Genomic DNA, 9,739 nt, shown 5'->3' on the forward strand with positions numbered 1-9,739 from the left:
AAGTGGAAAGAACTGTCTTTCGCGGATTCCAGGATGAATGGTAAGTGTGGTAGGTACTTTCAATTTGACTGTACCATGATTCATATATTCGTGATTAGTGAATTATAGCACTGTGGTTAACGCCTTGAGCTTTCACTAGTAATCATAATACCCCATCACAACTACTTGGTATGGCTATCTCAAAATGCTACTGTGGGCAAAGCTCTCTCTCTCTCTCTCTCTCTCTCTCTCTCTCTCTCTCTCTCTCTCTCTCTCTCTCTCTCTCTCTCTGCCTCTGTCTGTCTGTCTGTCTCTCTGCCTCTGTCTGTCTCTCTGCCTCTGTCTCTGTCTCTCTGTCTCTGTCTCTCTGTCTGTCTTTCTCTCACACACACACACACACACACACACACACACACACACACACACACACACACACACACACACTTCCTTATAGCAGAGTTTACCCTTGTGTTCTTAACCACTGCAGTATTTTTTTTTTTTTTTTTTTTTTGCTCACAGCGTTCACTAAATAACCGGAGGTGGTCATCACACAATAAATTCCCTTTGATATCCCTTCCAGTCTCCTTCGAGACGCAGTATAGCACAGCTTGCCCCTGAGAAATTTAAATCACTTTTGCTTGTTGTATGCTGTGGCTTAAATTGCCTCCTGACCTCTTTTTTCCTAAGTAGTTGTAGCTGATAATCGTAAGAAACAATGAGACCGCTCTGGAGAATATACCACTTTAAAATATATTTTCACCACCCTAATTCCCTTTTGAAATAACGTTTCTGTTAGCAATTAAATAAGGAGTTTAGGAGTGAGTGTCACAGTGTCTATAAATAAGCTTGAGAACGTCATTTATAAAGAACCATATTTTTACAGTCTCCTCTCCACTAAACAAAGCAATATTTTCTGGCACCTGTACACGGGATGTTTCATGTAGTTCTTATTGTGGAATTTCCTCCCTCCTTCTGAGATTGAAGATAATTACTGAATGTGATAGAAACTTTATAGCCATTAAAAATAGAACAGAAAAATATTACCAGACGGCAAGTTGTTCAGAATAAATAAGAAACAGGTCTCCTCTCAGGCTCTGAGCGAGCACTGCTCAGTGGTGCCTGGTTCTAAAGGGGCATAGATTTCTTTTCTCTTAATTCTGTAAAGGAGTTTGGAAGAGGTTAGGGATCTCTGAAAGTTTTTGCTTAATTTTGTGAAAAATGTGGAGTTGCACACTAAAGTTTTGAAATGTCATAACCTTAAATCCTCTTTTCTCAACCTCTTTTCACGGTGCTACTTGGATTAGTTAAGTAGAAGGATCACCGTCCAAAAGTACCTGGTGAAAACAACACCACAGAGGCCCCTTAACTGGCTCTCATTCGTTAAGGGTCTGCTGCTGCTGCTGCTGCTGCTGCTGCTGCTGCGTTGCTGGTTAAGAAGACAATGTTGGAAATTAAATCAACACACGTGGGGGCTTTTTCCACCAGAGTCGCCCGTAGCTTTCAGAAATCTCTTCCTTTTCCTTCAGTGACAAAAAAATCTCAGATCTAAAAGAAACGAAAAGCGAAAAGGCTGCAAGGTCTTCTGTGATTTAAATGTGACTCGGGTCAGCTTTGATCTCTGCAGATCCGTCGTGTTTGTTCTTCAAAAATGAGGCCTCCGCTCTAAGACTGTCTGGTGGGATTATTTTACTCAAGTTAACCTATCCAACCAGCGCGTCACATTCCCAAGCCTTTGTGTGGGATCGTAACACTGTCACTTCAGGGCGGGTCTGAGGAGCTGAGGCCTGGTCCTGTCAGGTTTAAAGAGAAAATTATTCCTTTTTTCTCAGCGTCAGTGAACTTCCATCTATGAAGTTTCAAATCCACTCAAACCATGAGGCACAGGCTCCTCACCAAACAGCTGTGTTCTGACCGCCGGTTTGGGGGCTTTTGGTTTATTGGGCAATTTACATACTACATGTCATGAAATCCTTGAAGCCTCTCGGAGCTGGACTGTGTCACAGGAGCCTCGAGATGAGGAAGCTGTGATTCTGTGCCTCCTGGAGACATGTTGAGTGTTATGTAGCTGCTGGGTGAGACTCAGGACGCAGGCTCCAGGTGTCAAATGTCCTAAGTGATTTAGGCATGTCAGTCTCATGCCATTCCTGGTCACAATGATCCCTTGAACTATTATTTTATTCCCATTTCACTGACCAGGAAACAGAGTGTTGAAAGATGACACTTTTCATGCAGATTCTAACGCATCAGCAGTGTGTGTGTGTGTGTGTGTGTGTGTGTGTGTGTGTGTGTGCACTCATGTGAGTATACACACACACACACACACACACACACACACACACACACTCACCCACCAGGCACTCACTAGTGAGGTTAGAACAGCTTTGGGGAGTCTATTCTCCCCTTTTGCCTTTACCTGGGGTCCAGGGATTGGACTCCGCTTGTCAGGGCTTTGCATGGGAAGGGCATTACTCTCTGAGTCATCTCGCTGGTCCCACAAACATACTTTTGTATAACTGCTCTTCGCATGCTGTAAACAAACACACTGGAAATGCTCAAAGGCCAGATCATTTCAAGATGGCGGGTGAATGCAAGGACCCCAGACAGGATTTGGCAAGCAGGGTGTTAGTGACCAATTCTAACTGGTCAAGTTTATCGGATCTTCAGGAGGCGTTAGAAGAGTTAGCAGCCTTTCTCAAGGGGATATTCGCCACTGGATGCAGCTGGTGGCCTAATATTGATGTTAGGTGTAGAGTTACCCACTGGAGGGCTAGGGCCTAGTCCAACAAGTAGGTTGGCCAAGCTTGCCTCCATGCTCACTGCAGACAAGCTCAGGGTATGGCCGAACTTTGAGTGACTCTGCGCTATTTATTTCCTCAGCCATTACGGGAAACAAGGTCCTTGTTCTGAACAAGGGCGATAAAGGATCGCCAGTGCCTTCTGGAGCAACTATGTGGCCTCTGGATTCGAGTCTCTCATTCCAAGTGGGGTTGTCAGGGAACAGCCGCTCAGTTTGGGAACAGTTTGTGAAAGTCAGCCCTAGCCAGACGATGTTCTTAAGAACTTGATTCTGCTGCTGATAAAACTCACAGATCATCCACCGATGTTGGAGGTGCAGCCCACGGGGTTGTGGAACGGACAACGGCTCTGGGAATTTTGCCGAATAAGGCTAGTAGGTGCCGATCCTGGCCAAACAGAGAGAGAGGAGCCCTGGAGTGAAGGGTGGGGTGGGGAGGGGTGGGCCTTTGAATAATTACTGAGGCTTTCAAGAAAATGTTAGCATTTATCTTCCCGCAAGGTTTGCCTCATTGAAGCCGAGCTGCTTTGCTCTGTTCAATGAGATATTGATGGAGCGCTGAACTCTGTGATAAATGTTAACTTTTTAATGCGCACTGTGTCCCAGAGGCAGGGCCTATGTGGGCTATTGAGAGAAGCAGGCTCGGCGAGCCGCTGCTCAGAATTCCAGGAGGTTAATTGGCAAATCAGCCTGGAAATGGTGGGGACCAGCTGCACGTCTTCTCTACTCTGGCTTTTCTCACAATCCAAGGCATCTGGGCACCATCTTCATGCACAAATAGCCCGTTTCTCAACTTCTCTGGGGTTTTGGTTGACGGGACCATTTTTTTTTATTGTTATTATTAATGGCATCCTCTTTTCTGACAGGCTCCAGACAGCCTCGCTGGTTCAGGTCACCAAGGTGGACTGAGAAACAGGGATCTTGAGCAGGCCCTTTGCCCGACACGTCGGTGTGGCAAGGCTGGAAGGTCTTCCTGCCTCCAGTTGCACAAAGGAATGGGTTACAGTGGAGATGGAGAGTTCTGGAGATTCACACTGAGATATGGAAAGGACCCGAAGGTACACAACTCATACCTTCTCAAACTCAGCTGCAGGTCAGACTCCAGGATGCAGGGTCCGTCCTCACCCAGAGGCGCTGATGTCTTTGGTTCGGACTGCAGCCTGGGCATGGGATTTTCAATAAGCTGTCCAGAGGATTCAACATGCCACAGGGGTTGAGACCCATTGGCTCAAGGCAAGGCACATCCTGAAGGCTCATGGGTCGACAGCAATAGATGTCTCCATTTTAAATACCACCTACTGCTCCCCGACTCTCCTCTACACACCCCAAAATTAGAACTCCCTTCTTATTCAAAAATAGAAGTGAGAAGATGTGATGGTTCTTGGGAACAATTGAATTTAATGTGATTTTCCCCCCTGAAATCTAAGAATGAATATATATATATATATTATAATATATATATTTTATATATATATATTATATATATTGAGAGCCGTTAATGCAGCCACACAATGCCTAAGAGGACACTACCACATGTGACACTCCTGGCAGATCACTTTTACCACACACATCCCCATACAGCACAATGACTTCCAGTGATGAATGTGTCCTAACCAATGGTTATTTTTTGTTTGTGATTCTTCCCGTTTGAAAGCAAAGATTTTCTTTAAAAAGGTGACGCTCAATCTAAAAATATCATTCAAACTTCATAAAGTATTTATGAAGGAACTAAAATGTACACTCACCAAACACAAATCTTGTCCCTCACAGTTCACGACGTTTTGTGCTTGCAAGTTGTTAAGTAAAGCTTCCAAGTTGTCTCAGATAATAACAGATTCGAATTAACTCAAGTTCTGTGTTTTGTCTTTGTAATCCCTGTGATCTCTGTTTATTCCAAATCTATTATTTAGGAGTGTGTCATACCACAGAGCCAAAGGCAGAGCTCAAAGGCCCTTCCATGGCTCCAAACCATCACAGACATTCTAGAAACAAATGTGTGTAGTGTGTTGTTGCGTTTGTGTGCATGACCATGAATTTTATAAATTTATTTCCATGTGAAATATGTTTATTTTAAATAACCCAAATGTGCTAATTTGAAGCATATGTACTCACTAATTTATTTATTTGTTAAAATGCATTCCTTCAAACACAGACCAAGTGATTTGAGGGGTAGGAACATCTTTTCGTAGTATGGATGGCGCGTGGTGATAATAAAAAGCAGACTGACTTCAGTCAGTTTTATTATTGTTTGACATTCTCTGTAGACAACATGCCCCCCTCACTCCTTACCTCTGGAGCAGACCACTCAATCTTCATACAACAGTCTTACATAGTCAAGACCCCAACATCTAACACCAGAAGTTGGAACTAACACCCAGGTTTCCTCACTCGCAGATCAGTACCATTCTGTGTATAACATGCCATGAATAATGCATTTTTCACAGGAGGGCCCGGGAACATGAGGACAAACTTCTAAAGCAGCCTATAATGAAGAATTGCAGAGCAGTGCCGTTAAATGAAGGACTCAGCCCCAGTGTGTGAGTCCATTTGGTTCTGTGTGTACTGAGCTTCAGTTCAATTCAGTCCAGAGGTCTGGGTGGCATGTGTTCCTTCAGAAAATAGAGGTGACTTTAGTTCTAGTAGGGAGAAAATTGTTATTTCGCTTTATTAACAAGTAGCTTGTATCATACTGGAAAATGTGTTGTCTGCATTCAGCTTGAACACTGTATTCATTACGTTTTCTAATCTGTGTGATAACTACCTGTGCAATTTGATGTCTACATCTGCTGTCGAAATTCTTTCAGCCCATTATATTTCCCATCTTTTTTTTTTTATTTTTTTGTAATAGAGGATAAGATTGGGACACAGAAAATTGCAGCAGATTGCCTAAGGCAAACCGCAACCAGCCAGCAGCTGGATGGAGCAGAGAAGATGCCCGTTATGTGGGGAATGTGAGAAGGATGTTTTCGGGTCTGTGCGCAGCTGTGACAAGCCAGGTAGAAACGGAGTTGGCCCCCTTTCCTGTGTGGGGACTGGATGTCCCCAAATTATCTACAAGATTTTGACTTGCCATTGCCCGCTTAGGGAAATCATCCAGAGAGAATTTGTGAGGGGTAATTGGACAATGTGCTCTTCACTGACTGAGGCTTCCCTGGGGTAAGGAGTGGGTACCGGGACAAAGCCAGCAAACTGGGAGAAATCTAAGTTTAGAAGTGCTTAGAAATCCGAACTGTAAGTTCATACATGTAAGTCACAGAAGAGTGGCACCCCAAAATGGTGAAAACTGTCTTTCCCTTTTCTCTCCGTTCTAACTATAGGCCGTCATTTCACCCGACAGATAAAAGCCAGAGGGCTTTTGGGGTAAGAAGAGCAGGCTCAGTGGAATGAGACGTGCTGTGAACCGGCAGATCCTCAGAGCTCTTATTTCTATAGCAGCTTGTACTGACATACATGACTCTGTACATAGCAGGGATTCCAGAGAGTTCTCAGTATCTGGTTCAAACTCGTTTTTGCATCTAGAGGCAAAAGGAGGCATCAATTCCAGAGGGTCTTCTTGACATTCCAGAAGCCCATCTACGTTAGACAGAAAATTCAAAAAAGAAATCAACCCTTTCTGCTAACCCCCAAGACACTGTAAATACTGTGGGGGAGGCCTGCAGCCACTCTGGAGAGCGCAAGTTCTATACTCAGCCACATCTGGAGTTAGGCAACGCTTTGCCCTTTTTCTGTCAATGGGACTTCGGAAAATTTCCTTATACTCTTTCATGCTTGATTTTTTTCCCCTTGTGCAGAGTAGAAAGAATAGTGGAAGGTACCATTTAGGGTTGTTATAGGAGTGAGAGGATGTGTGGGAATGGCTTAGTGGGTGATACATATGTTAAAATAGTATGCGATTTCCTTCCTTCCATCCTCTCTTTCTTCCTTCCTTCCTGCCTTCCTTCCATCCTCTCTTTCTTCCTTCCTTCCTGCCTTCCTTCCTTCCTCTCTTTCTTCCTTTCATTCTTTGTGTTTTGAGATAGGGTCTCCCCATGCAGCCCCAGCTGGTCTAGAACCCTCTATGTAGCACAGGCTGGTCTAGAACCCTCTATGTAGCGCAGGCTGGTCTAGAACTCTCTATGTAGTGCAGGCTGGTCTAGAACCCTCTATGTAGCACAGGCTGATTGGTGTTGAAGTGACAATCTTCCCACCTCAGCTTCACGAGCTCTGGGATTACAGGCATGTGTCCCACCACGCCTGATCCTTTTTTCCTTCTTCTTTTGATGACTAGTATGTCCCTTGAGAGTAGCCAAACAACACTTTTCCTCATTGGTTGAAGTCTCTACCGTCCCTGGCATGAACGGTAACGTCGCCACGTCTTCTCATTATCATTTCCCAAGCCCTGCTACCCATGTGTATTCCACTCTGGCTCCCTTTCCTGGCTCTTCTTTCTGCACAGTCAGGGATAGTGAATATTGGGCTGAACAAAGGTCGTTAACTTTCACCACTCCAAGGCCAGAGTCTGCCACTTCACTACACCCATGGTCAATACAAATGCCTTTGAAACTAAGTCGGGCAGTATTGAGGACCAGCCAGGTTTGTCCCTGCTTGAGACCTTCAGGTGCAAGTGAAGCCTGCCAGAGGAGCCCCGGGTCAGGAGGGGCCTCTGTTATCTGACCCTCTCCTCTTAGCCGGGCCACCGGCCCTCTGCAAAGGCCCCCGACTCTCATCTGCTGTGATCTGCCACAGGGGGACCTGGGTGGAGAAATGTGCCAGGAGCAGACTTCCGTCACGCACCTGCAGCCCCCTCTGTCACCATGTATACACCGGCTTGCACAAGAGGCCAGACTGAAGGCTCTGAAGGAGGGTTTTAGGTGGGGCCCAGGACTTAGAGGCTGCGTGGCCCTGAGCAGGCTCTTCCGTCCTGCGAGTCTCCGTTTCACGCCGACCGACAAAGCAGGCACAATGGTGTCCCATACATGTTTTGTGGTGTTGTTAGAGGTTTACGTGCACAATGCAAATGGGGCTGGAGCTGCATCTCACTGGGCAAGCACGTACTTAGCATGAGCTAGGCTCACCCGCCCCAGGCCCATAAAATAAATAAATAAAAATTTCAAAAATGCGTTTGTTAAAAGCCGATGAACTCATCTTGCAAATACCCGTGTCAGCATTACCTAAATCATCAGCAAGAAGGATTTGTCCCTGCCAAGCTCACACGGTTCTCGCAAGCTCACTCGTCTCCTCCTGGTGTTCCATCAGTCTGATCGTGCACAGCTGTGAAGCCGGCGCAGACTCTCCGCTTCCTGTCCACACAGTCTTGGCTTTCTGTCCCCCACATCACCTCCCACAGGAAGAGGGCCCAGGCACTAGAATCAGTTGAGCTGCCACATGTGATCATTTTTGTTTACTTGGTCATGACTGGAAAACCTACTAATATCAGTGAGTATTTCTAAAGCATACATCCTGTCCCAAGAGCTGTTGTGCTTGATGTAAAACTTAACCTAACCTCACAGCAGCCCCATGAGTGGACCTGCTAATAGCCCGGTTTTACAGATGGGGAAACTGAGGCACAGAGGTGGTGAACTGTCATAAGTAATACATACAGCTGACAGTTGGTGATGCCAAATTAGATCAGCCGGATCCAGTTTCAGTTCTGAGCTTTGAAATCATCACCAGCCACCCCTCAGCCCCCCACCCCAACCCCGGAGCAGCAGCATCCTGGGAACAGAACATCTTAAGCAAACATGATAATCTTTCGCAGATGCAGTCTCGAGGCATGGGGCAGGTTGGGCCCCAGAACTATCATCTTGTACTTTTGAGACGTGTTTTTCTACAGGGAGGACCTGCATCGATCAGATCGTAACATGTGTCTGTCCCTCTCTCTGTGGCATGAGATACAGGCAGAGTCTACAAACTGGAATCTTTTTGCGTCTTGTCCTCACCAAGGCCCTTGTCTAGATCAGGCTCCTTTTTGTTGACCCCAGGACACTACTGTCTTAACTGTTCCCCTTCCTCTGGGTCTTACCAGTCTTGTCTCATCTCCCTTACTTATACCTAACATGAAGCTCGTCATACATTCCTTCTTACGTTCCCCAAGGCCGGTACATGTTTCTCTAGTTGTGTTTCTGTTGTGTGGCATACTTTCCCCAGGGAAGCATCACACACATGTCTACTCACCCCAGACAGGGAGGTCACAATAGACTCCAGCACAGATACCACCCAACTCAGGCTGGGTGAACCAATGAGTTTCATTGGGTTACTCAAAGGAATATGAGTGAGGGGTCACTCACAGAAGCAGAAATGACTCACAGACAGCTGCATCCCCAAAGCTCGCCCTAGCATGGGTGACAGTTCACAAAGGCTAGGAACCTGGAGCTCACTGCACAGCCTGCAGGCTGCTCAACAGGCTGGAGAGCGTCCTTTCCAGGGGCGGCAGCTTCTTCCAGGCACTCTGCTGGTCTCTGCTTCTCTTAGCAGGTGGGCTTGTCTGAGAGTGACTCTCAGAAGGCTTTGCTGTTTTTACACTCTTGGGGAAGGGCAGGGCCTAGTGAATCCGGTCGATTTTAGGGACTTCCTGAAGCTATCGTGAGTTGTTTATTTCCTGTCTTAAGGAGCTTCCCTTTACTATTTTACATTCCCCTTAGAATACCCTGTTGCTTCCCCTCCCTGTAAACATCCCATCTTAAGAAGTTCCCCTCCAAGAAGGAAGGTTTTCACCTCTGAAGACACTGCTACCCAGGTTTCCCAGGGGATATCACTGCTCTGAAATGCCAGCAGGAGTTCAGGGGTGGCGGTTTAAAAACCAGGATGGCTTCTTTGACAAAATTTAATAATGCACACTGAACTAAAACACAAAGCATTTTGTATAACCATTATCATGTAACCCTTTACCTTTAAGAGGAGCCTGCTGAAGAGCATAAGGAAGTCGTGACATGTCATGTCACAATGATATTCCAGAAGTCTGATGTAACCATGGGTGTCCAGGCATCA

General features: G+C 45.9%; 1 long non-coding RNA gene across 1 annotated transcript; it reads left to right on the top strand.

The window, feature by feature from the left end:
* The first annotated feature begins 3,488 nt into the window (after positions 1 to 3,488).
* On the top strand, positions 3,489 to 5,915 carry LOC121827969 (uncharacterized). The gene is made up of 3 exons (XR_013049828.1): positions 3,489 to 3,831; positions 5,218 to 5,310; positions 5,622 to 5,915. It is a non-coding gene; the product is annotated as an uncharacterized LOC121827969 (long non-coding RNA).
* The last annotated feature ends 3,824 nt before the right edge of the window (positions 5,916 to 9,739 follow it).

Source organism: Peromyscus maniculatus, chromosome 3 (assembly GCF_049852395.1).
Source record: "Peromyscus maniculatus bairdii isolate BWxNUB_F1_BW_parent chromosome 3, HU_Pman_BW_mat_3.1, whole genome shotgun sequence".
Lineage (NCBI taxonomy): Eukaryota > Metazoa > Chordata > Mammalia > Rodentia > Cricetidae > Peromyscus > Peromyscus maniculatus.